Below are 6,000 nucleotides of genomic sequence, written 5' to 3'. Positions count from 1 at the left end.
TCGGCAGAGAGCCTATCTACGATATAAATATATAACAGATCCTTTGAAGTTTCAACTCGAGAGCGCGTATACGTAGCCGAAGCGAAATGAATAATTCAACCACGAAAACAGAGAGCGCGTGCGTAGCTCGAGTATATGAACCTCGTATAGTTCTACATGCGTTTTGCATCGTTGCTTATATGCGCTGTTTTATCTTTCTTTTTCTTTTGTTTTTTTCTTTATTTAGCTGCGAAAAACAACATGTATTATAGGTAGCTCGTAGTTGGCGGATGTGCGTTCGCTCGTGGCTTTATCGTATTAAAGCCGCACGAATGCGAGAAAAAAATTTTCGCGCGCTCGTTAATATGCACACGCGGCATCTGCATTTTTAACTAAGAGCCATCAATCTCTCGGTTCTCTTAATGATGTATTTCAGCGTTTAAATTTGACCGAGGAGCGAGCTATACCATGAGTTGGCCTGTAATGAGGCCAAGAATCGCTTTTTCTCTCTCTCACACACACATGCTATCTCCCTCCCCCTTCCGTTTTGTAATAAAATTTTAAATACTTGTCGGTTCGGAAGTGATGTTATACCTAGTTCCTTGACATTTTCTTGTACAATTGTTGCAATTAATTACATTTGACAATAAAAAATCGAAGATTATCTTTCAAGCTACTTAAATTCATAAAGACGTTTTGAAAAATATTGTTCGAAACGTCGTAAGTTGAAATAAGAAAATGGCCAGCAATTGGTCTTAAGAAAGAATATTTTGTAGAACAAAAATTGCACTTAATGAATAATAATTAATTCGATTACATATCTTTAACATCACCATGCACATGCATACTATTCAAATCACTTCAAAATTTATCCAAAAGTTTGTATCACTAGGGAAAAGGTCACTTTATGAAAAAGTGGCCGAGTATCACGGTACAGTCACCCTATGTAAAAGATGCCGTATCATCGAGTCGTTGTAATTTATGCGAAAAAATATCGAGCGAGAATACGATCAGAGCTGTGCTTTTTCAAGAGACGTCATTTGACGGAGAACGTCGCTACATTTCAAAGTTAGTACAGGCTTGGGTAGTCATAATGAGAGCTGTATCGTTATTGCTTGTTTCGGTGAGGAAACAGCTGCTCAACTGATCACATACAAAGGCGATCACGCATACCCAAGGGCTAGCAGAGATCGGAGGATCTGGGAAAAAGTATTGACAAAATCTCGAACGAGTTTGCGCTTTTCCATTTCATTCGAAACGTGAAAAGACAAACGATACAGCTTTATCGTCGGCTATTATGTAGGTAGGATATAGGAAACATATGTGGCATGTAAGCGCGGGCCGATTCAAGAAAATTGTCCATGTGCGTGCAGACTAGCTGGAGAATGCGTATAGACGAATTCGTATACATGCACGATCGTTGGCGAGAAAATGGAAAAACGTCGATATTGACTGGGGCCATAGATAACAGCTGCTCGGACATGGTGTGGGTATATATAGAGGAGCTTGGTTTCGCCACCAAGCACTTTCTATCTCTCTCTCTCCATTTCTCTTTGCTCCCCGAAGTCGACTCGACTCGACTCGTCGCATTGTGCAGGCTGAACATAGTCAAAGTACACGCGCGGCATCTTAGATCGTTCGCATGAATATATAGGGACTAGGGCCAATATATATTACGCGCGTACACACCGAGAGGCGTGTACTGTACAATAGGCGGCAATAGCAATGCGATTAGCATGCAGAACACAGGTACATGCATAGAGAGTTGGCTCGCAGCGGAGTAACACACGCGGGCGAGCGAGCGATACGCGCGCATTCTATTTTCCAATGCGACGCAAACGCATACACTCGCATGTACCAGTACCATATAAATACATACATACATACATAGGTACACGTTAAAAGAGCTAGAGGAGTTAGAGGAGCTAGAGCTGCTCGAGGAAGAAGGTGCACAAGCAGTATTACGTGCACCATCTACATAACCAATTAAATTCACTGGCAGTTTCTGCGCTGCTCTATATAGAGGTACGCGCGCGAGCTGCTCGAGCCACCCCCTAGCCCGGTAACAGCTTGACTTTCGATCGATCCTTTATGTGCGTACGTTACCTTCACCTACGTATATACTATCGGCCGCGTACCTACACACACACACATGTATATATACACGTAATATCTGCATACGCGTTCAAGCTCTGCCCTCCCGAGTGTATTGTTCCATGGGATACGGCTGAGAGACTAGAGACGCTGTTCGTACAATGAGCTGCTTGACGCCGGCCGAAAGTGGAGATATCCGAAAATCCGCAGCTCGAAGAAAGCCACAGCAACGCGACACTGCTCGATGCTCTCGAATCACAGTCGTTAGAGCGGCCCCGAATAGTGTCGTGTTATACCCGTCCTAACTCGTCATTTCGCGCGTAGGCAGTTTATTCGACCTACATACGCCTGCAGCTCGAGCCTCTTTTATTATAAGTGCGCGCACTCGAACACGTGCATGGTACAGGGCATACGCACACGCGCGCACACACCAACGCTCCAGCCGCACTAATGGCTCTGCAACAATAGCGTACGAAACCGCAAGATGAGGCCGAATGCGTAATCGCGCGATAGACTAACTACTGCGCCGCAGCTCTGCTAAAGCACTAGTGCTACATTACATATTTTCGAATCGCCTTTTATCGTGAATCGTTTGACATTGCCTGCGGGACCTTTTTTACGCTTCCCATTTCAATTGAAAAACTCGTTTATGACAGACAAGACTTGTGCAAGCTAACTTTTCGACAAATTATTTGCGTGACATTGTTGACACTTTAGCGGCTGGCTTAGCAATATCGGATGAAACAAGGTATTCGATAGTTAAATGTTTAACTTACTGTTTTTAAGACGCTGATATAGATTCCAAGGACTTCTTTCAATCGTATGAGTACACATAACTTTTTTTTCTTTGCTTACATAAATAACGTGTAGTTTTATGCATCACAAATGGCGCTGCATTTTTTTCGTACTTTTTAACCTGTTTGTTTGTTGTTTCGACGACACAAAAAAGCAATTTCGTCAAATTTTTTATTTCAACGGCAATCGCTAAATTAAATAAATCAATAAATTCAACTTAAAAAATGCCTTAAACGTGTCTAAAAATAATACAAATATATAATTCAATTGAGTCCAGTGATTGGAGTAAAGTGAAGTGGTGCAAGTAAAATCCACAGATCGAAACTCCCATTAAAATGTATAGAAATCTATTTTTCAAAAAAAAAACAATTGAAAAAATGTTTTTTCTCCCGTTTTCTTTTATACCCTCGTCGTTGTATACACGAGTAATGATCGTTATTTTCAAAATTATTTGGATCCTCATCACAAAGTGTTAATTTAGAGTTTTACGAAAATAAACTTGTTGCAGTATAATTTCTAATAATAATACTTTAAGCCCTGTCGTGACCCTGCGTAATCGAGAAATCAATTTTTATAATTCAAAGAAGGCTTTCAATTATTCTGAAAAAATTTCTTACATATTTTTTGACTGATTCTGGAAACTGCATTAAAAACGCGATTAAAAAAGCAGAGTGTCTTAGTTAAAAATAAGAAAATTTATTCACCGTGATTGAAAATTTCGAAAAAAGTTTAAAAGTAATATCCAAATTTTTGGACAATGAATGAATAATGAATAAAAAAATAAATAAATAAAAAAATAAAAGTAGACAAAAAAGTAAAATCATTAAACAACGAAGTTGCGAAGCTGTCAAGATGACCGCGGCGCCAAAGTTTGCTTACTGTTGTGTTTACACCTACTTTATTTATATCATCACGATTAGAGCGTTGTAGCAGGAGAACATTTACTTCTTTGGAGGAAGCAGAGAAATTAGTCGTAATTGTAGTACATAGCCGAGAGACTCAGGCCACCTCGAAATAAACAAAGATCATATTTTAAACATTGAATTGAAATCCGTAAGCTGTAAGCTGGATTAACTCGTGTATAGTGAAAGTCTTGGCCAAGGGATGCGACAAATATATGACGTACGCATGTATATTTAATGCTCGAATTTTCAAAGAAAATTATTAGATCCTCTGTGAGAGGCAATTCAACTTTAAGGCCGCGCATACATTGCTCGTCAGAGAGATAACAAAGCTTTGATATTAAGCTGGACTGCGATTTTCGCAAGTGTGGTTAAAGTTTATCCTGCCCCGGAGATTCAAGCACTGACGAAATATAAATTTATTCCTTCAACACGCTTGATCTTGGACGTCGTTATTTCATTATTTATACAATGTGCGCTGAATATCCACGAAGAGGCAACGGACATTTACGTTACTTTACTCTTACAATGAAAATTTAAATTTTGAAATAGTCTAGAAATTCGGTCCATTTAACTTAAACAGACGCATAGAAAAGAATCTTGACAATTCCCGTATTACTATTATCACCTCCCTTCGAATAATACATGAATTTGAGTCGCAAGGGCATCTATGTCTATAATAGAAGATGCGAACACAGCTGAATAAATGGTCTTCGTCCGAAAAGACTATAAGGGTCGCTCCCGGACTCTTATGTATCTTGAGAATTAAGGGACTTGAATGTCTGCACGCTGCTTCCAAGAGACAAAAAGTAAAATATCAGAACAATATGTGAACTGTATTACGTCAATAGTAATACCGAAAAGTGAAATCAAAACTAACAACCATTTAAAATCCAGTTCTATAATTTTTTTAAGACATCGCTTATTGAAAAATCGATACTGTGCCTTAGCTTACAATTATTATGTTCATTTCAATACATTTATTTTTTTTAAATTCAACTACACACCTCCAACTCTTGCAAGGAATTTCATAAGTTGCGTCTGCATATTAATTGTCGTCTCCTAAACTTTGATGACCATATTCATGCTAAAATCCTCTTTAGAATTATTTATACCACATAATAGGGGCATCGAATTATGAAACACTAGCCCGTGAGCAAAAACGATGTTCCATAACATGGACACTAGATCGACTAGTTTCAAACTCCAACAAATATTTTTTTCTGCATTTTCAATGCATATATAATGTTCATTCATATTCTGAAGTACAAACTGTATTGATAAAACCACATATGGAAAATTTATTAAATCGTTTCATATGGAAAATATAGACTTCTTTCTTCAGTTTACTCGTAAGATGTGTTCCATAATAAGTCCCTTTACTTTATATGAACGTCACATTCCAAACTATTTTCATCGCTCGCTCTCGCGATTTTTGTTACGCACCTTAGCTTACGTAAGATCTCACACATTAAAAACGCCTTGATTGTCGCCATTAACACTTTTATCAGAGTTCGTTAGATCACACAATTTTTCGGATCATTAAATCATACCATGCATGCCATTGCATCTAATATATGGTCTATTTCATGTCAAGCGTGATATACCAAAAAATGACGAAGTATGTACTCTTAAAGAGTATACTGTAAAATGAAAATCCTTAAAATTTTAGCCCTCTCGACCCATCTCTCATGGATCTGCACGAGCTCTAAGTTGAATTTTCATTTTCTGATGTTATTCTGCTTGTTATTCTGTATTTCTGGGGCGAATGTGAAACAATTGTTAAATCATGTTTATTAAAGTAAAATTTTATGTAGAATTAAAATTTGTATTTAAAAATCATACTTATTACCTCGAACCCCCATAAAAATGATAAAATAGTATAAAATAGCATAAAAGTCCACAAATAAAGTTTTTTGTATACCTCAAATTGGCCAATAATGAAATATATTCTTTCGAAAACTAAAATACAACTTTCTACCAAGTGGCGTAGTGGAGAAATCAATTCACTCAATTTGAGAGTATACTAATGGGTCAAATAAACATAAAAATGAGGAAAAAAACATGTTTTTTATAATATTTGGCCTATTCTCAGTAAAGTCGAATGGCTAAAAAAAATTTTTTTCGGTAAATATGAAAAACTTGTTGTTTTCGAAGTCAGAAATGTCCCAAAAATTATTGAGAAAATTCGGGGCCTTCTATGACCTTTTTCAGAGGCCTAAAGTTAGCG

The sequence above is a fragment of the Trichogramma pretiosum genome, unplaced genomic scaffold (assembly GCF_000599845.2).
Source record: "Trichogramma pretiosum strain Unisexual culture from Peru unplaced genomic scaffold, Tpre_2.0 scaffold5, whole genome shotgun sequence".
Classification (NCBI taxonomy): Eukaryota; Metazoa; Arthropoda; class Insecta; order Hymenoptera; family Trichogrammatidae; genus Trichogramma; species Trichogramma pretiosum.
Note: the sequence above shows the minus strand (reverse complement) of the source record.